Source organism: Spea bombifrons, chromosome 2 (assembly GCF_027358695.1).
Source record: "Spea bombifrons isolate aSpeBom1 chromosome 2, aSpeBom1.2.pri, whole genome shotgun sequence".
In the NCBI taxonomy this organism is placed as follows: Eukaryota; Metazoa; Chordata; class Amphibia; order Anura; family Pelobatidae; genus Spea; species Spea bombifrons.
Window position 1 is genome coordinate 34,258,242 of NC_071088.1, and position 22,988 is coordinate 34,281,229.

The 22,988-nt window shown below is 47.1% G+C and overlaps 1 protein-coding gene across 1 annotated transcript in view; it reads right to left on the reverse strand.

Annotated features, from left to right (window-relative positions):
- BCOR (BCL6 corepressor) overlaps window positions 1–16,681 on the reverse strand; it is an 83,590-nt gene extending 66,909 nt beyond the window's left edge. Inside the window, exon 1 of the mRNA XM_053457431.1 lies at window positions 16,566–16,681. The gene's annotated coding sequence lies outside the window, so the exon portion shown is untranslated. The remainder of the gene's footprint in view (window positions 1–16,565) is intronic.
- Window positions 16,682–22,988: the final 6,307 nt, after the last annotated feature.

The window sequence follows — 22,988 nt, forward strand, 5'->3', positions numbered from 1 at the left end:
CTTAGTAACGGCTTCAGTGCCGGACTTAATCCTTACAAAAATACTATGGCAATTAATGAACTCCCGGAATTTGTACAGTAGTAATGAGAACATTATTAATTTCCGGGGGATGTAGGAGACCAATCAGAGTTCCTGATGCAGACAGCAATGAATGGGACATGGTTAAGGGGTTCACAGAAACCAATTAGATCCAAAGTGCCTACTCAAGCTGTGAGCCTTGAAGTTCTGTCCTGGGGTTAAGAGCATCCTTAAACCCCAGATGTTCCTCCTGCACAATGTATCCCTGATTAGTCACGTCTTTTCTGATAACGGGGAAGAATGAAGCTCATCGTCAATGAAACCCAGAGGCGTTTAAACGGTTAAATGTCATTTAGTCTGTAGATCCTTCTTGGTAATGATGAATGGATTACGGACGCGAGGGTGTCAGAGGGTTGCAGGTTTTACCTTCGCTTATTATAGGTCCAGGAAACCAGGTTGTATTATTGTCTGGGCGACTGCCTTTTACTGAGCAATAAAGCTTCTATATAGGGTCTCTAATAACAGTAATAAAATTATGGGGTTACTTTAGCGAAGCCAACGAGGTGCCTCGGAACCTCGTTCTCTCCTAAACCGCACGCTGACCAGATTTCCTTCCGAAACGCCTTCTTACGCAGCCCTGCAATGTACGTTTTATATAAGCACCCTTCTCTAAAGATGACATCTGAACACCTTACTGCGAGGTGCGGATAGGACGGGGTTAAGCCAGCTCTCTGGCTCTGACCTGCCGTTTCTCATTTGCATGGGTGCGCCCGTCTCCTGATCTTTCCGCTGTCGGTTTGAAAGGGAACGTCCGCGTTTCCTTACACTTTGCGTACACACAGGCACGCGAATATATTATGTGCAGACGGTTCAGCTGTTACACCTCTATCTAGCGGAGGGAAGGGAGGGAGGGGGTGGCTATAAATAGAAGGGCCGCACAGCCAAATCTCCGTATTCTGACATAAACCTCCCATCAGTCTGGGATGACAGATGACGCGCACACAGAGCTGCGCTACATTATATATCGAGCCACAATACTTCTCTATGTGCCGATCGCACAACGTACAATCTCTCCCTCTCATATTTGGAATGCACGACACGTAAGGGTAGAACGCAGCTGCTATACAGTAGATAGTATAAAAAAAACAAAAACGTACGGTTTGTTCAGCTTTTCTTTTGTTTCTATATAATTCTAGCCCCTATTCATGCTGTGCCATAAAGTACGGGCCTGTACAACCGGGGCAGGGGTACGTGTATAAAAAAAATAAATGAAAGGGACTAAAGAAAATGCACAGATATGCAGCTTTCTGCTTATAAAACCATGCAGTCTAGGCAAGGGTTCCACAACCTCTGTCTTGCCGACAACCAGCGGCGCTCGACGATATAGGGACCCCATCCAAAGGGAAATTAACTGCGTTTATAAGAGACCTTGGTTTACAAATCCCAGTTTGTATGGGTCAGGTAGATGGTCCTAGGAGCGATGGCTGCTTAATGTTTAAAGGGATGCTCAAGCCATCATAAGCCCGTGATAAGTACATGGTAGCGGCGTGGTCTCTACATTTTTGTGGCTCTTCTTTTGCAAACACATGGGGGGTTCTGCTGAACTGCCCATATTCACCCCCCCCCCCAGACTACATTGTGTTTGCCCCAAACACATTTCCTTACACGCGATATACTTGCTGCCGGTCAACTCCAGCACTGGCTCGGGCAAATTGTTCAGAATCCCACGTGCTCCTATTGATTTCAGAGGGAGCTCTTTCCTGCCACTGATTAGCCAATCATCAGACTGCCTGGGACACTAGAGCACAAAGGCAAGTAATGGACCACGGAGGAAGAGGGCAGCTGCAGCAGCAGGACTGCAGCTTCAAGGTCAGGTAAGTCTTTATAGATATATATTTCTGTATTACTTCATCTCATGACAACGGAAGATTGCTGCCACAGCGGAAATGCCTGTCAGAACACAGGTAATTCGTTCAGATATAGATTTATGGGAAGTCTTTGTACATTAGGGAATCCATGAGGTCTGACAATACAGCATCTCTGCAACATCTCTTTTAGGAGTTCATATTTTCAAGGGCTTCCAGGTCATCCCTTTTCAAAACTCCTCTGGTGTGACCAGCTGGAAAACATATGTTTTAAAAGGCAGCAACATTACCACTGAACAACCCATTCATCCCACCAACTAACCACATGTTTCTGTGCTGTTTACGTAGAAGTACAACATAGACAAACCGGGTGACACAACCGGCAAACAATTTATCACTTTCATTGAGCCTTAGACCTACTGGAAGCATCGGTAAAACACAGCAGACTGTTCTTAGATAAGTGAGCTTTTTACTCTCAAAAAGTTACATACATTATATATATTTTTTAAACCTTTTGGAGTAAGTGGTACCAATTTATAACTTCAAGAACTCTCAGATGCTGATGGTGTATAAACATAATAAATAAATCTTAGGGACTTTTGGCTATCCCAGAGTCCACAAAGTCTACAGGTTAAGAGCCACTGGTACATATAATATTAATTTGCTCCTTTTTAATACTGAGTATTGTGAGTGAATATAAGTAACTTCCATTCACACATCCACGTCACTTTTATTATATAGTAGAGCAAGGACAAGCCGGTTGAGAAGCGGAATCTGGTGGCTTTTTAATTATTTTCAAACTACTTTTGCCAGTTACTGTTATCCAGCAGTGCAAGTGAAATACAAAAATACAAAAGAACAAATGACCAAACATTCAATTACAATGACTACGTAATTGTCCTCCGGGGCACCTGCTCTACCAAGCGTCAACACGTTGGTCATACTCTAGCACATTCATTTCCATAATGGGGTGCGCAGGATAAAACACCACATTGATTCCGAGGTCGGTGTGGTTCCACAGTCGGGGCCGCCTGTATCTCCTGCCAGGCTCTTGTAACTTCTGCTTGCGCGTCTCCCATAATCAGAGCTTTGTGCGAGTTCAGGAGATTGGTGAGGGCTGCCCACAATCTAACAGCTGTCACATTATTTATAAGGGCTGTAAACACGCTTCACATTCTCTATCTACCGCACAGTCAAATCCAGGCTAACAATCCACAGTGAGAGACCAGCCCCGCAACAGCGCCCGCCTTGTGTCTGCCCCTGGTGCTTGAGTTGCAGCTGGTGACCTTAACTAACAAGTGCCCCCCCCTTTTGCCCACCTGCCACAGCAGCTTCCTTATGCCAACTTTCTTCTAATCAAGTGAAGTGCCACACAGTGTGCCATTGGCAGGACTAGTAGCCATCGTCACAGAAGTTCTCTGTTTAAACCATGGTCCATAAAAATCCAACGCTAGAAACCGATGCCTCTTCTTCTGATAACACAACCAAAACCACATGGTGCTGTATTTAGGACTGATGTGGCCCAAGCTAACATTTTACTGGGGGCCCTCCTATGTAACAGACCAGACGTATATGTAAATCCATGTGACTCCCCAAATTAATATGGTATTACGTCTTTTTTTAATTCTTGCTTTTATCTCCTTGTGAAAGTGACTTGGTATAACGGGTAGCTGTGGGCCCCTGAGGTTGTTTGGACCCTGGACAGCTGCCTTCTTTGCCCCGTGGAAAAAGATGGACGTGTCAGTCTGTGTCAGTCACTGACACTGTAAGCCTTTCTTTTCCTGTCTTCCCGTCATCACTTCCAGCTCTAGATTGTGGAGACGTTAATAACAGTGGAAGGATTTCAACGACTCCCAGTCATAACACATGGGTGAAACCCCACGAGACTCCTAACGCACAGACGCATACTAACGGTCGGAGCGGGGGATGGGGATCAGAACCGCCATCATCATCCATTCATTCCTTACTAAAAAACAAATCAGTGCTTCCTACCGCTGGCTAATTAAAAATAAACTCTGTTAATAAGATTTTTGCGGATATGGCTGGTAATAACGGCCCATGGCATAGAGTCCAGTACGAGGCTAATTCGGTGTTACTAACGTATGGTAAAACTCGATGACTATTTGTTGGCCGTCTCAGCGGTATACAATTTAACAAATCTCATTCAAGGTGTAATCCAATAAAGGTAAGAACGTTCTGGGGCACGATGGGGAAATAACGGCATTTCTCCCCACTTTCCCTCATGGCCGACGAGCCCATCACTGCGGGAGCCGTTCGCTAGCAAGCCTCGCTCCCCTTATTGAATCTATCGCGCCCTTGAACTTGATAGCCCTCTTGTCCTGCAGCTTGGAATGATAGCTTCTTTTTTTTTTTTACGAATCTGTGTCAGGTTGAACATTTCCATAATCGTCAGTATTAGGGCAAATTACACGGCTAATCAGTCCTTAAATGGATTTTAATTAAAGAGCCATTCCAGGCTTGGGTTTTGTGGATTTAAGAAAATACCTTCTCCCTCCCACCTCCGTCCCTCAGCAAAACAACAAGGGAGGGGGCGAGATGAATGCGAAGAACTCCAAATGCCCATTAACTGCTCGGCTGCTGGATAGCTCACTAGGAACACAAGGGGTTAAATCCCTTTAAACTCTTCTTCTTTAGCACAGGGCAAATTTATCTTACTAAACCTAAATGCCCGAATCTTCTACCTTTTTTTTTTATATTGGGTGCAATTATGCAGTTCATCTGCTTCTTTTCACATATCTGTTCTAAAATTCATGTTCCCAGGCCTAACCTGGAGGACTGTACATATTTTGTATTTAAACATTAATAACATCGGAAGCGGCTTAATCGTTGAATGAGGGTGGTGTTGCGTGCGTATTTTAAACAAGTTACGACTGTTGTTGAAATATTTTGTATGCTTTCTTATAGCATTTTTTTTTTTAACTGGTTATTGGCTTTTCTTGCCCCGAACCCGCAGTGTTGATTGTAACATGTTTATGCCTCTATACGGACGCATGTATCAGGCTCAGACAGGCCATCTGGCACACCGGACAAATGCCTGCTGGGCCGCTGGCCAACAGTGCCACGCACTCTCCCGATCTGCACGTACGTCGTCAGGCGGCTGCTGGTCTTAAAGTGCCAGCCCTGGCATGGATGTATATCTCAATCCCCCTAATAGATTGTAAGCTCACTAGAGCAAGGCCCTCTCCTCATTCTGTAACAGTAAGTCTCATGTTTTTTAATGTTACTGTTGCTTTTGTATTCCTCTCTCATGATATATATGCATGTCTTTTGCTTTCCATGAATGTCTCTTTCTTTATTGTTATAGTTGCTGATACTATCCTCTCTGGTAAGAAGCTATCCATCACATTTGCGGTGAGGATCGTGGTGACGCTGTCTGGATGTCACACTACGGTGTCACGGGGGGTGAGGTGGCAGAAGACATGATACATAGGAAGCAATCGAGATGCGGCGCACACTTCCATTATAGCCGTGACAGCGCTGGATATGGTCTTATCAGCAGCTCTCTGCGTTTATATCCCATCCAGCCTAAGCCGCTGGGCTTCTAGGCTCCACAATGTGTTCTGTGCCTGCCCTTTGCCTTCATTTTAATTACAATAGGACCCGCAGTGACTGGATGGATTTGCCTAGGCAGATTTTAACACTTTTACTGCCGCCAGAGAACATCGGGACGCATCGTTTGCAATAAAAGAGGCATAGGGGTGACATAATAGAAATGTCGACATGTATTAAAGAATGAAGGCTGTGCTGAGCGAGCACAGCCTCCATAGCGTAAACAGGCCAGTATGTGTGTGTGTGTGTGTGTGTGTATGTATATATGTATATATATATATATATAATTTATATGAACACACATACCATTAATAAAACATCCAGGACACTGAAACCTTTTTCTTTACAAACCAAATGTACATTTTTTTTTAAAGGTCCGAAAAATATGCAAGGAGAGTGTAAACAGAACTATGATCGATGGCCTTCATTAGACACTGGCCTGGCAGCAAATGGAGAGATCTGGGCAAATTCCTTGATTAAAGGGATCCGGAATAAATTTGGTAGGTATAATGTAATTTACAACCATACAAAATCCATTCAAAACTTGCTAAAATAACTATTCTCCTGCAGTTTCATGGTTTAGGCGTCTGGTGAAACTGTTGCAGATTCGGAGCATGATCGTCTTAATGTTACGGTATAAGCAGACACACATCCTGCTTTATCATTGGTGATTATATATATATATATATATATATATATATATATATATATATATATATACACACACACAGACATACACTATATGACCAGAAGCACGTGGACGCCCCTTCTAATGACTGAGTTTAGGTGTTTCAGTCGCACAAATTGTGAAGAGGTGTATAAAGTCAAGCACACAGGCAGCCATCTCCATGGACACATTGGCAGTAGAATGGCTCGTACTGAAGAGCTCGTGGCTTTAAACATGGCACGGTCATTGGATGCCACATCTGCCACAAGTGAGTTCATGAAATTTCTCCCCTCTGCCCCGGCCCACTGTAAGGGCTATTAACGTAAAGCGGGAGAGACTAATGAGGCATTTTTAAGACAGAAGTGGCATCCAGTTTGCCAGTTGAAAGTTTCCATAGCCGTCGCTCCCCGTGTGCGTCAGGAGCCCGCAGACGGCCAGTTCCGTGCCAATGACAGGCGTGTAAAACCGACACGTGTTCAAAGCCTGTATATTTATGGGCGATGTACAATATATTTATTGCGCCGGCCGGAGTCATTCCGTAGTGCATGTGTAGGATCCCTGGGTAAGAGTGAATTGTGTACACGAGTGTGTGAGCGGCTGCCACCTCTCCCAGGCCTGGCCTCAGACACGCTGGGGACTTCACATGTGGCACTGCCGTAACCCTTTCAGTGCAGGAGTAGATAACACCAGGCAGCGTGCCAATAGGTAATTGCCATACATGGATCTTTATTTTGACAATAAAGTGCTAAGCGGGCAGCTTCCATGGTGACTGCACCACTTATCACTTTGCCCCAGAGCTGTCATCAGGCATCCCTATGTCTGCTGTTGCTAAGAGTCCTGCCAAGCCTGTCCTTCCGGCAGCCAAAGGGTTAGCGCGTGCTGTTGTGGAGCTATAATTCCGGTTGCCTGGGGAGAACTAACAAAACCCTGTCAGCGCAGACAGCGGCGCATTCCTGTGAGGGCTCAGCGATCCGTGCCGCGCACCGCACAAAGGCTTCCAGGGGGAGCGAGCGGGAGGGAGGGGGGAGCGAGCGGGGAGAGCTCGACTATTTCAAGGCAGCCGTCCCCCGGGAGCTCACCGCCAAGTGGAACTTCAATCAAACGTCGGCTTCTCTTGCGGGCGCTCAGCACGAAACCTGATCTCCCGATCCGAGCGCCTCGCCTGCCTCAATCCCCAGGCTCGCCACCGCTATACGGCAGTAATGTGCCTCCGGGGGGGTATCCCACAGAGCCATCCGTGCATTCACCCCCCGAGCCATCCGTAATACATGATATGGTACACGCGTGTGAATACACTGTGCACACAGACACGCAGGGGGCGTCTAATATTAATTGCCCCCCCCCGGTTTAGCGGCCCGGTGATTATGATGTGCCCCGGGGTTGGGCACCCAGCTCAGTGTTAGCGGGCGGCTCTTATCTCCACGATGTCCGCTCACAGGCGACAGCGCAGCCTGGAAACACAAAACAAGCTGTACGTGAATACCGGGTGTTGGGGCCCACTCGCGATGCGTGGGGCGGAAAGTAATACGTGCTTGTTATTCCGTGGCACACGTTAGCCTGTGGTCCCAACACCCATCAATCCCGGCACTCCTGATAGAAATCCCCTGGTTTGCTAAACTCTACCTGGAATAAGAAGGGTTAATGGCTGCGGATAAGTTCGCGATTCGCCATCTGGTACGGAGGATCGCACTGCGCCGCGCCAGAGCACATCTACCGCACCCTCCACTGCCCCAGACAACTCCCATCACATCCAGCCAGCATATAGAGATGCCCAAACCTAGACACAACAGAGCAACTGAAGTAATAACATTCTCTAGCGGTTAACCCTTCAGAAGCCAAACAGAATGCATCTAAAGGGTTAAGGCACTGGTAGCAATTACCAGGAAGCCGGCTTACTGTCAGTAAAACGGGAAACTCCTCAAAAACACGAACATTTATTCGGAAACAGCATTCGTAACCCCAGACAGCGCGGGGGCACCGCAATGGTTGCGCGATCACTCGTGGCAAGAGCCGTAAAAAATTCCAATAAAAGGCATCAGTCTCCGCCGCGAACAAACATACGAGCCCCGGGGTCCCGTTTTAATCTCCACACATGGGATTTATAGCTCGTGCGCGGACTCCCCTCCCTCCGGCGCCCCGATCCCCTCCACAGCCCACTGAGATGTGCTCCGGTACATTATATCTATCTATGGCTGATGGGCATTAGAGTCCCCAGTAACTGCAGTGTCTGCCCCGCTTGGCCACCTTCTCAGAGCAATTATTTCCTTATTTACAATAAGAGGGGGGGGGTGTGTTAATTTATTACCCCCCTGGGTAGCATGGTTTGTATATAACCTCACACCATGGGGGGGGGCTCTTAATGTGCATAAACAACCCATTATGCATTTTTTATTATTTTTCGAACACATCATGGATCCTAAATTCAGTGACCCCCCCCACGTGTCAGGATAATGCTGAAATGATCCAAGTGGGATAAAAAAAAGCACCCACATTATCGTGCCAGGTTAGAAACTATGACGTCAGTGCTTAAAGGGGCCTATATAATGCGCTATAAGGGAGAATGTATTTTGCAGCAATGTGTCTCTGCGCTAACATGTAACATGTATGTGGACCCCAGCCGGGCAGTTGAGGGTTAAGTGACATTTCTGTGATGTGAGAAGCCCGATCCTTCCGAGACGATCTGTTTCTATCTGGTTCGCTTTGGCTTCCGTCTTTCATTTTAGCAGCCCCCCCCTCTCCACAGCCCCCCCATTTCCTTTTGCAATGCAAATCAATGTGGCAATTACCATCTAAAAGCTCCGAGCGGCCCCGGGTCAATGTAAATTGATCATTGTCCGCCTTCCACAGAATAACACCGGGAGTCTGCGGAGCGTAATGAGATTATCCTGGAAACTGTCTTCCAGATCACAAATTCTATTTCATGCTGTCAGGATGAGCTCCTCGCGGACTCTGCCGCGCGTCTAATCACCGGCCTCCCGAACTCATTAGTCTGCAGCAAGGGGGCCGCTATTTAAATGGCCCAGCAGGCGCAGGGTTAATCCCAGATCGTTAGCTCCTAGGGCTCTCTAGCTGGTGTTTCTACCTCGCTGCAGCTTCACGAGATAATCCACGAGTGAGGTCACAGCTGCACCCCCCCCCCCCAATTTAGGGAAGGAAGGAGGGCTGCAGACATGTATTATTGTCAAGAGCCCTCAGCCCGGCGATCTCATGTGAGACACGCACGGGGTAGGAAACAGTTTCCACGAAGGGATAATTACTAATCCTTCTGGATCTGTATGAGAGAGAGACTCAGGCGTGGAAATGAGAGCGGGCGTCATACATTATTCATTCAGCCGTGGGAAGGATGGATAGAGATACAGATGATGGATGGATACATACAGAGAGATACATACATACACATATAGAGAGATACATACAGAGATACATATACAGAAATACAAAGAGAGATACACACATACATATATAGAAATACATATACACACGGAGAGATATATACACACACATATATAGATAGATAGATAGATAGATAGATAGATAGATAGATAGATAGATACACACATACATACATACACACACATAGATACATATATATAGAAATACATATACACAGAGACAAACACACATACATATATAGAAATACATATACACACAGAGATGCATACATTCACACATAGATACATACACACACAGAGATACATATATAGAAATACATATACACACACACATATATATATATATATATACATAAATACACACACACATACACATTCATGCATACACACAGATATTGCACCCCTTATGGTTTGCATGTCTTTTTAGTACATCGTGGCGCACGCTGTCTATCATACTTATTGTGGAATTCTGTGGATGGAATGCTAGCTGAGAGTCTGGCATTTTGGCGAGCGGCCCACGCGTGTCTACGTGTGAGCCCGTTGCGTATTTCTAGACATTTTTCTCTAGTAAAAGGCATTAACACCATCTTTTTTGGTGACAGAAGTCCATGGATATGCCACATTTAATGCTCTTTACAAGCGAATGTGATGAATGTAAGACATTTGCGTCCTCTGCTCTTTCCGATGGCTGAGCATTTTAGGAGTGGGAGTCCACAGTAATTTGGGGTGGCAGAAACTCGCACTCCATATGCACATATATGAACCTCAATAAACCTTTGCAACCAGGGCCACGCGTGTGCCTCCGTGTATTAGTGTGTCGGGTGCGTGTGCGGTGAGAGCTTCTCCATGTATAACTGAGGAGCGGATCTGTGCTGATGGAACGGCTCCGGCTGCTCCACAAATCATTCTGCGCGGGCTCCGCGTAATTGCCCAGAAATCAGTGTGTGGAGCCGGGGCTGTCGGGGAGAGGAGAGAGAGGCCAATCTGTGCCACGGAATATACTAATCCCATCACTCATCCCGGCCAGCTCGACGTCACGTCTGCGAATCAGTGCATGTCCACGCAGAACGACTACATACATAGAATGCAGCCAGACACGGCCGTCTTATTAAAGCGCATCCCAATCAGTCATACCGGAAGATGCACTTGGGGGGGTATTTAGAGCGAGCCTGGGGGCAACTCAGCGTGTGCGTGAGCATGAATACACACTCATCTATATATATATATAGATAACACATTGGATATAATGTAGCACTGGTCCGATTGACAGGACCACGTGGCTATGAACAGACAATGCTGAGAGGCCTCACTTAAAGTGTCAAGAAGTCTCTCTCATTAACCCTGTGCGCCCCTTATAGAGTTTAACAACTAAGGGCCCCAGCTGTTTTGCTGCACCTTTCCCTTTCGTTCAGGTTGAGGGTGATGGGAGCTGCCAGAGGCTTGCTGAACACGCGAGGAGTGCACCCAAGCAGTAGTCTGAGGGTATCCTGCGAAAAAGCTCCTTGAGGGGATAAAAGATCAGCAGCAGGGGCTGGCTGATAGTGATAAGAGTTGGAGATCAGCAATGCGTAGGTGGGAACATACGCCCCCAAAAATCATGGAAAGTCTATAGAAACAAGACGCCGAGTGATGGGAGTTCCTAACCTGCCGGAAAGGACTGTGACACCCTGCTATGCCACATCACAACCGTGTCGGACGCCGGTTAGGTTAAAGGGCGTTATTTCCAGCAGGTCTGAAAACTAACAACTGAGAGGCAGCAGCGTGACGGTGTGGGTGTGTGAATGGCGTGCCGTGACAGCCGGAGCTTGTGTACACCGCGGGGACTGATTGTGTGTTGTGTGCGATTGTGTGGGTTCGTGTTTTTATCAGCTGTGTGCGCATAAGCAATGCTGCAACATTACTGGCCACAGGCTACCATATATATGAATATGGTGGCTACAGAGAAAAAAACGGGCTCTTAATCAGAATTTTTTGTTGGGTACAGAGTATGTGTAATTATATATACATATATATATACACATACACACACACACATATATATCCATATTTATTTACACACACATATATATATATGGACACAAACATATACATATCTATACACAGAGACAGACATATAATGTACACACACGTATATATACACGGTGCAATAATTCGGTGGGTCTGTGTGTGCGCAGCAGCGAGCTATTATGAATCCTGCCGCGATCTGTTCAATAGAGCCAGAGCCCCGGAGCCAAACGCGCAGACAAAGAGGAATGAAGCCAGCGCGATCTCCGAGAGACGCCAGCACAAGCCGCCCTTCATTCATCCCCTAACGGACCCCCTCAGAGTTAACCTGTTCCGAGCAGGAAAGCTGCTACCCACAGAGCGCCTTAGGCACCGGCAGCAAATGCACCGGGAGAGCTAAAACCGCTTCATACGGCGTGAAGCAGAAAAAAGAAAGCACTTTATTTTTTGTTTCGTGGTTAACATTCTAAACTTCACTTAAGTTTTACTTCGCCTTCTACTAATTCTCCAATATTAACAGAATTGTTACAGAATATCCATATTCTTTCCAGTCACTGTCCTTTAGTGTTTTTAGCGCATACAGATGTAGGGGTTCGGCGCCTCGGGACTGAAAATGAAATACGGAACAGAAGCCTTGAGAGGGACACGTACACTGCGCGCTATGATAACCCCTGACAATCAGTCCTGCGAGGGGCCCTGTGGGGTTTCATACCGTCAGGCAGTGACAGGGTTAATGTCTCAGCTCCCTCTCCAAATAAATGAAGGCAGACGGAAAGCGAGCGCACGCAAACCGGGGCTATTATCAAAACAAACAGCGCAGGAATGCGGAATGGGAGCCAGCCGGCCCGTACCCCGCTCCCTCTCCCGTCCCAGAGCTCGGGCTTGGCTTATCTGTCCCTAGCGCAAACCCACAGATAACCCCACGGCGAGCAGGTAACCTCTCCCTGCCACCCACGTGGGAGCTCCATGTTCCCATATCTCGCTCCTCTGCCGGGAGAAAGAACACGATCGGGTTTCATTGGGACTGCGGCCAAGCCACGTGCTGTGGAAGACTACAATTCCCATCACTTTCGGCCACCAAGCAGCTATGAATTTAGAAGCTATAACGTCCATAGAGATCAATAGATGATGGTCCAAAAAGTCAGAAGCCAGATCTATAAATCCAGAAGCCACGCTTAATGTTGAAAGTGTCTGTGGGGATGCAGATGACTACAACCCCCATCAATTAGTCAACGGGTTGTGAATCTAGGCAAACCCTGGCACTGCAGCTTCCGAGTCCTAGAAGTTCGTTTTAATAGTGGGAGTTGTAATCCGCGTAGAGAATGCCTTTGGGTGGCTTGAGCCTTGAAGCAAAGCACAATATAACTAGCGGAAACAGACAGGCGTTGAATTAGCTTGAAGCCATGCCCTGGCCTATAGGATTCCTCTGAGAATCGCAGCCATTGTCCCGCTTCTCTTACCTGGGCCAGGCTGTCCCGTGACCGAGTGGCACGCTGACAATACCGTGACACCCACTGGTGACCCGAGAGCCTGGCCAGCACTCACTGCGGTTTATTAGTATCCTGCATTATGAGAGTTGTTTGTTTACTGAGGTGTACTCCGCATGTTAGCAGATCATAAGAAAAGTACCTGCGGGAAGTAAAGCAGGGACTAGAAGGAAGGGCCGAGAATCCACCACAACCCCTACTACACAGATTGCTGTCTGAGACCCGACATACATCGCCAACAACGGTGACAAAGTGTCACCTTCCAATACCGTCACAAACTATCACTAGTACTAACGCGTGATATAATTTCCCTCCCGCCGGTAGCTATAGAAAACAAAAAGGGCATTGGCTAAAAAGTTACATTTCTGGCGGCCATTTAAGACCTACTCAGCGCAGGCTTAGATGCGTGGAACACGTGATCCCAGCCATTGTTGCGTGTTAGAAATCCATTCAAGCCGCACGTGCTGCAGCACCACATGAATATCGACGCATGAAAGTTAACCCTCGCAAGGCCAAATTAAATGCACTAGTTCATTCTCAAGCCAGCGTGACACTCCCAAGCACCGGAAAACACCCACCACGAAGTGAGGAAACGTGTAAGCGTGTGGATGCAGTGCGTGCGTCAAATGTAGCCAAAATCACCTCTCAATATTAACCCTTTGTCGCTCGCTCTTTCTGACCCGAGTCCTGTAATGTCACTTCATGAACGACCCTACGCAGGCAGAGTATAACCGTCCCATCGGGTCTCATATACAGGGATTTCATTTAGATCTGCGACCTGAACGTGATGTCATTGGCTGGAATTAATTTAATAATTCTGGCAACAGGCGTTATTTACTTTCTTTTGATCTGGTGTATGTGGTAAACGGGCCGCGTGCGTCTCGACTGCAATGCACGCAAGACTTGACCGGCAGACACTGCAATTTCTGACTGAAGCTGCTAATGGGATGACTAAAATAGAACGGCCGGCTAATTTGTTCATTTACCGAACGATCCTGCGATAAGCATTTTACCGGGTAATAATAGAATGGAGCCACCCCCGGCAGCGGGTTGGGAATATGAGATTGTCGGAGAGAAAAAAAAAATGAAATTTCTTGCAATGCATTATAATAAAGCCTTGACTTTGTGTCTACGTCCCACTCCTGCCAAAAATATCACAGGCATCCCCCTCCCCCAAAGCGGATAAAACCCGTTTCTGGATTCTCTCCAGCGCTGAATGTGTTAAACGCCTGCTAATCCCCCCCAGACGTGGCCTGCGAGCTGCCTTCCCGCCTAATCCCCAGCTGCCGCTGAGAGATCGCTGATTGCAGGGACGCGGTGTGGAGATAGCAGCGCAATCCTGCAATTAGGCAGCAGAATAGCTAATGGGCTGTGCGAGTCATTGATCCGGAGAATACTTCCTAATTAACTCTCAGCCACCTATTCGTGACAGCGCCTCGACACGCATCCCACGGGCTTACAGGCCGAGGATTGCCCACACAGGCAGAGGGGACACGGCACGCTGCCTTCCGTCACCCCCTCCTTTTAACGGGGGTCCCCATACATATAAAGAGGGGAAGGGGGTGGCAGTCTATTAACCCCGATGAAGCCCTTAACACCTCATTTCAGGGCTTTCACGGAACCATTGAAGGGATAAGCATCATTATTTCATTAGAGCTCCGAGCGCGTGGAAATATCAGAGGAAATTACAGGCTGATTGCGAGGATCCGCAGGCCGGGTTTGAAATGCTTTGCATGAGGGATATTTTTAGGGCGTCCGTACTGAATGTGTCATTCAGACGGCTTTGCGTTACTTGCTTAGAATTCGGTGTGTAGGGATTCGCCGCCTTTACAAACACGTCGGTTTGGATGGGAACGCAGAATCGGGTAAAAACCTTGGGCGAGGGGGGGGTCCCGGCACCCACATAAAACCGCGATTAAATGTATATCTAAAGGTATAGATGCCCGGAGAGCCCACGGGACCTTTAGGGGCAGACCTCCCCGATTTAGTACCCGCCTGGCACTCATGCCAACGTGGTAGAGGCAGCTGCTGTGGACTACGATTCCTTTGCTTGATGCTAAAATTAATGGCCCGGCTGAGCTTTGTGGGAGTAGCAGACCGCAGCAGTTTACATTACCTCCGCTTTGCCTGCTGCTGTGATGAGGTCATGGGGCAAGTACCAGAAAGGGAAAAAATGCCATGGACAGGAAAGGGTTAACTAATACATGTCAATCCACGGGTGGCCGAGACGCCCGTTATAGTCCATCAGGAAGAACGCGATCCGCAGGAAAAGTGGATACCGCATTCCCGGCTTATCTCTGGCACCAGGCGAGTTTAGCGAACCATTCGCGATTCACGGCAAGCAGAGCGGCCTGACCCGACGGCAGGTACACGTGCCACAGCCGTGATTATACACTGATCGGTTTATACCGCACGGAACCAGAACGCGATCTAAGCGAGGTGGCTCGATCAGCGAGTATGATAATTACAAACCATACGATATACATACAAAGTAACGTGTGATTAAACAATGACCGCTGCAGCCTAACTCCAGACCGTCTGGTTTACAGGCTGTAAGGCAGTTATTTGGTAATAAGTACCCCGAACACCCACTCAGGATCACATTTCACTTCCGTGACCATAAAGTAATCAGCCCTCATCTGGGTAATCAGTGCTTTCCCTTTGAATCAGCGACGTTCTCATTAACCCTGAGCACTTTATAGCACATCCGTGCGGGACACGATCCGTGGCTGATCACGCATAGCAGGACCGAGCGCGATCAGACCCGCAGCACCCGTACAAGAACACAGATGACCCGTATAACCCTACACATAACCGACCTTTTCTATGCCGGGGGAGTCTGCAATAAATGACCCGCTCCAAAAGGGTTAAATTCATCTGGATACATCACACTTCAAATGGGGGATTATTAGGATGAAATGTCACAGGATGTTCTCTTTTTAACCCCTTTCTATGACTGCAATGCCGTAATCAACGGTTACGCACCGAAAGAAACCGACATCGGACTCGCAGCTCCGCAATCAGACCCATTCAGTGTTAGCCCCGAGACATTCATGGGAATATAATCGGTAACCAATCGTTAACCCCTTCACAATCAGTTTATTGCACTGCTCACATTTTATGGCACTCAAATGGTTAACTCAAGTCACAGAGCAGCACCAACAGCCACGACAACGCTTCGATTACCGCATCTCCACAGCGCTGGAGCTCTTATACCCTTATCTACCCGGCTAAAGCAGATAAGGGGTGGGGGCTTCCTCCACCCACCCCCCTCCTGCGTACTTTAAAAGTGCCGGCACTACTGGGTAAAGACACTTAACAGTTAAACACCCATTCTCTGCGGCTTCCTTGTTTGCTGCAGACACTCTCCGTACCGTAGCGTGGAGATCCCATCAGCTTCATATATCCCCGTGAGCGGTATATTCTATACATGATCCCACTCAAAGTTTGGACAGACGGGGCATAAAGGGTTGTTAGGGCAGACACCGTGGCCACATGCCTAGTGAATGAATACATAAATCCATACAGCAAACGACAGCGTCTGTCGGAGATGTCTTCTCACCTGACACCGGGGTCTCGGGATCCTCCAGGGACCGCCGCTCCGCAACTTTCCGAGTGTGGCCGGGAACTGGAAAAGCTCAGTAAGTTTGATGGAGGTGGCTCAGTAAATCCCTGTGCGGCCGGGTCCCCGCAGCCCTCTCCTGTCTAGGAGGCTGGGAATGCAGGTGTGAGGATGTACTCTCCCTAGGGGGGCTATTGTGACAGCGCCCTGTGTACCCCCAAACTCGTGTATATATATATATACCCCTCACTACTCTTTCCTACCTGCAGGGCCAACAGTAGCCTCACTGACTCCTACCAAGAGTCCCAACTTCCCCTCTCCTAGTTACCACCCTCACCTGTCACTTACCCTTATACCCCCGCTCCCACTTGCCCTGTCGGTGCCCTGCCTGGCTGCCTTTAGTCCCCCGGTACTGCTTTCTTCCTGTTATTGTTTAATCTCCTGTTCAGCGAGGGAAGCAACAAAATCCAGCCCTCCCAGCCCGTGTCTCGGTATCTGCCTAACTCACACCCCACTCCTCCCCTCGCTGCAATCCACGTCCCCAGAACGGAGTTACCGGGAGATGAGCCCCACGCAGTGTGGGATCTAGAGGTAGAGGGGTGGCCCGTCCCGTTGGCTCAGTCTGTAAGGCTTATGGTTGGTGTCTCTCCCTCTCAACGACTCTGATTCCCTCCTGCTTTCCCTCCCCACTCTCAGCCTGATGTGCGTGTGGCCGTGGTGCTATCTGTCTCGTTCCACGCGAGTCTGTTTCCGCGGGCGGAGGTGAAAGTGTCTCCCCAGCCAGGCAGTTAGCCCAGGCAGCCCTCTCTGCCCAGAAGGCCGGATAACCGCAATTACCATAAAGCTGCCGAGCTGTCAGATCTCAGGCTCTATCCGTCCTGATCGCGCAGGAGCCCGGAGAGACACACGCGGCTCCCGGGCAGGCAGCCGCACCGTGCCCTATATACAGAGCGGCAGCCTTATGGAGAGACTGCGAGCTTTATATACAGGCTATGAGCCCTATGTACAGAGCGGCAGCCTTATGGAGAGACTGCGAGCTTTATATACAGGCTATGAGCCCTATATGCAGAGCGGCAGCCTTATGGAGAGACTGCGAGCTTTATATACAGGCTATGAGCCCTATGTACAGAGCGGCAGCCTTATGGAGAGACTGCGAGCTTTATATACAGGCCATGAGCCCTATGTACAGAGCGGCAGCCTTATGGAGAGACTGCGAGCTTTATATACAGGCCATGAGCCCTATGTACAGAGCGGCAGCCTTATGGAGAGACTGCGAGCTTTATATACAGGCCATGAGCCCTATGTACAGAGCGGCAGCCTTATGGAGAGACTGCGAGCTTTATATACAGGCTATGAGCCCTATATGCAGAGCGGCAGCCTTATGGCGAGACCGCCAGCTTTATATACAGGCCATGAACCTTATATACAGAGGGACAGCCTTATGGAGAGACCGCCAGCTTTATATACAGAGCAACGGCGTTATGGCGAGACTGCTAGCTTTACATACAGGCTATGAGCCCTATATACAGAGCAATGGCCTTAGTTAGAGACTGCTAGTTTTGTATAGGCTGATGTTTATGTTTTATAGATGTTTATCTTTATCTTATGTTTATGTTTTTTGCATCCTACATATTGTTTACTCGCTCACTTTAGCACATGGGATTTCCAGAATAACCTGGAAAATTAGGATCATTAATCACTTTGGGGCTATTTGTCTTTTTTTTTTTTTGCATCTGTACCACGCTACATAGCGGGTACGGCGTTCACCACCTAGGAGGGAGCTTACAATGGCATAGATTACCCACCTCCTATCACCAAGGTCGGCTATGCCAGCGATTGAGTGTGTGACAGTCCCTGGGTACGTGGCGTAGCAAGATCTGTGCCATCTCAGGTAGATAAAGGAACGCTGATGGAGAGACGTTCTCACAAACCCCTATTTTATGGTGCCGAGTTCTCACAATACACCCTCGCTTTCATGCACTAAAATGAAAAATGATTCTGTAGAATCGTAGCGTTTACATTTTTTTTTTTTTTTACCGGGAACTTGGAAAATTCACAGAAATGGTGAAACTACAAACTACAGCAATCCCTCTATGCAAGTAACTATTTCATTATTAGTCACAAACCAACACAACGTTCCAATCCTCTCCCCCTCTCACACACACACACACACACACACACACACATATATAATATATAAATATATCTATCGAGAGAGAGATTGCGAGTAAATGACTGCATCCAGCGGCCAGGCGTCTCTGGCTAATGCAGATAATGGACTGTGTTTATGGGCACGTATATTTAAACACACATTACATATAGCGTGGCGAGAGTATTCTGGCAGCATAAGTGCCTTCACTAGTCCGAGAGCTGGAAATATAAATAGGCATTCATATATATAGGTATAGGGTTCGAGTGACCGGTGAAATATTTGCAAAGAATGTTGAAGGCAGCAAAAAATTGAAATAAAGGCAGATGGAAACTATCCAGCCCCATAATCTGCATTGTCTTATTTCCCTGTATAATGTGCGTTCATCGTTCCCTTGAACGTCTGTCTGAAGCGAACTTGTCAAGCTTGGCCTTCAGGGGCTGTAAGCTTGCCAGAATTTTTGTATGCATGTATTATCCTGCGTTCCTGCTGCATTTGTGACCCTCAAGGACTCATAGTTTGGAACCACCATGCCTGAGAAACTGAGCCATGACTGTCAGATGCCAGCGGGTCCCACGGTCACCCTGTGATGCTGCGTCGATAGTCCGAGGTCACCTTCTCTGGGCAACTCGGACACCATGGGTTTGATTCAAAGAGCTGTCTAAAACCCAGACGCATGTTGAAAAGATTGATTGCGCGCCACTCATACTCCCAGGTGAGCAGTTCAGTTCCTAGGGCACAAGCCCAAAGAACAATCCCTAACCGCCGACATGCACGTACACACTCAGCAGGCGTATAACGTAATCGTGGTGTGGCGTGCAGTCATTCCACACTGAAAGCACTGCGAACCTGATAAGATCAAAGGAAAACTTGAATCGACGTCCGCCCGGGCCAGTGCAAACAACCGTTATTATGGACCTTACTCCTGACAATATCTGTTAGAAAAAGAGAAAGAAGAAAACATTGAGATGCAGATGGAAGGATCCCTGTAAATTCCTCAGAAGATAAGACAAAAACAAAATACCCGCCGATGTACAGAGAAATAAAAGCCATAAATTTGACTTGCTGACTTTTCGATGCTCAAGGGTGTTTGTCAAGGTATAGAGCAAGCACAGGTTGTTGCCACGGCAGAAGCTCAATACAATACGTGTTTATTGTGAGTACTTTTATGTTTGCCAATTTTTTTTTCATGTCGTTTAACCTGTGTGTTACATGAATATATATATATATTTATTTAAGTTCTAAAATCATTAAAACATTTAATTTATACTACAAAAAGGAAAATATCTTCCTGGGCAAGGAGCCAACTACACGGACGTAATAGGAAATGTGGAAATAAATAAGTCTACGTAATGTCTAATTAGCGTTAAACTTTCTGCGTTATTTTTTTCCTCTCTGCACATGCGCAGGGCTAGTAAATTGCTTTACATGGGTCATGTGGATTGTAGACAAAGCTTTTATGGTTCTTGTAAACTTCCCCTCGCAGTAGGATGGTGGCTGTTTAGGGGCGGCTGGGTGAGAGGAGCAGCCCCCCCCGGGGTAAATACGTTGCTGGTTCTTGAAAAATAGCTCACTGATTGAACTATGCATTATGCAGGGCCAGTTAAGCCTGCAGGAGAAGCCCCCCTGTAGCCCAAATGACAAGAATAGATCCGACATTTATCTATGAATACTCCAATAGTCCTTGTATTTCTTAACTGTTAGAAAGCAACCTAAGATTTCTTTTCATGATTTAAGGATAATGGTACAACACAAAATGCAGGCGCTGTGCAAAGAGGGTCACCAGTCTGGATCTGAAGCTTGGAACACATCACCAAGTATGTCTATATCTCTATCAATCATAATATAATTAGGAGTAATTGTTGTTCTTATGATGTGTGATTGACACCTTGCATTTATTATAATCATATAAACACAAGGTGTGTATAAATAAAATACTTGGGTCGCAGGAGATGTTTTCAATAGAGCATACGAGGTCCTTCAGTGTGCTGCCACCATACTTTTAGATTATCCTAGGGCTGTGAGGAAAACCTATGTAATATTTGCTAAAAAAAACAACAACCCCACACACGTGGTAAGTCCACGGTTCATTTATATGTTTCATGTGAATACTTGCCTACAAATGATCCTGTGCTACGATGGTCCATCCAAGCGGTCATCACTGTGGTGCTTTTTGCGAGGTACTTTGGAGCACTCAATGTGATTGTGTTTACACCCCAGAGCCTCCTTTGCACTTTATGCATGAATGTTACACAGCCTGGAGTATTTTCCACTTTTGCACACACTGGAAATGCCACATTGGAGCCGGTATCACAAAGACTAGGTTTTTGGTGAGTTAGGTGGTCTGGCTTTTGGCTGCCACCTTCCCTTAAAGACTTAAGTGGTTCCTCTCCTTGCAAAGGACCATGAAGATCTGGCCCTCCTGCAGGTCTTTTGGCAGGGGAGAGAAGGAAGGAGCCATGTGTCTCTTAAGGAAAGTGGCTCCAGAAGATGAAGACTCGGAACCCCAGTGGTCCACTGTCGGCGTACAATGACACAACGAAACCCACCTTCTTCACAATGACAATATATCTGGCTTTAGAGCAAATCACATTTCTAGATACGCTTCTTAAAATCTAAATAAGTGCCATACAGAAACCAGGGTGGGAATTCCCCTTTAATGACACGCACCCAGGCTTCCTCAATAATGTTTTTATGGCTCTGGGAAGGAGTGTTTAACAAGCTTGCGAGTGGTAAACAGGAGGTGGGGGAGGGGTCATGTCAGATGGACACAATACTGTCTCAAGTGGAAGTGCAGGAATGCGCTGTTTGCTTACTAAATGTTGCAGGTTTCTTTTCATGGAGTCCTTTAAATGTGTCTTTGTTCATTTTAGGCACAATAACAATAGCACTGCATATTGTTATCTATGGACACAGATTCAAAGAGCCATAAAACACCATCTACATTGCATGTTTTTAACATAAACTCATCTATCAAACCATATATATATATACATTGTTATTTTAACTTCCAAATGAACCATATTCAGCTTTTTTACCCATCCGTATACAGAGATTAAGTTTCCGTAGTGGGCACATGCATAGAGCATTGCCATCTTTGTATGAACGCTGACCTGAGAATCAGTGATGTATTTACCCTGGGCAGCACCACCTGCCACCTCCTCCACATCGCTGTCCTTTCTCTGGGGCTTCAGTCTATGATGTCATATCCCAGCATAAGGAAGCGTGGAAGGAAACTATGGGGATGGCCCGCCATGGTGTTAATGGGCCGTCTGCGGAGATCATGCCCATTGAGCAGTGGCTTTGCAGGGAGCCTGAGTCTTTCTGTTATATGGCAGAGGATCAGTGTCGCCTCATTTAGGAGTTTCCAGGTATAATCATGAGAGTTCTAGTTGCAAGCAGCTGGAGATCTATTGTGTTAAGATAAAGCAGACCCCAGTGCGCATGGGGATCTCAACAGAGCCTCTTCTTCAGCACTTGGAAAGCCAGTTCTGGAGGTAAGTATTGTGCAGGAGATGTGTTTGGCGTGGAGAATAGCCGAGGGTGGAGGAAGGGGCAAATGTAGAAGGGTCTGTAGATTCCCCTATGTATTTGTAAAAGGGGCAATACAAACTTAAAGTGACCTCTCGATGGGTGTCCGCAGATTTTTTTTCAGGGGGGGCATCATTTTAATTTCATCATACCTGGCCCCTTTTCTAACCATGTCATGAAGGGGAGGGATATAGTCATTATCACATAAAGTGCAAGCATGTAAAGGGTTGAGAAACCTGATACAAAGGCGTAATAGAGGGATGAGGCTGCCATTGTCTGATCTGAGCGCTGCAATTTCTGATGTTTTTATGATAACACTATTGAATGCACCGCATTATTCATACACACATCAAGGCACTAACTGAATTATATAAAAAAACATGTAGAATCTGCATTTAGTGTTAACGTGCATAAACAAGATATATTCCATGGAGGAATACAGGACATAAAGGGGGGGATGGAAGGCATGGAGGAATATAAGAAATAAAAAGGAGGAAGCAATGGCAGCTATGGGGGAATATTCCTCCTTGCCTCCCATCTTTCCGCCCCGGTTGCCCCCTCTGCGGACATCCATGACCTCTCGGATATCCTATGCATTCCGGTGCATATGATGGCTGACGTGTCCCTTTAAGCACTGGATATCCTTGTACACAGACCAGGCTTCTCCACAGCGTGGTATATGTTACAGTCCTTTGGTTCCCGCTTCACTTCTCTAATTTCATCCTTACCTCTCTAAATGCTTT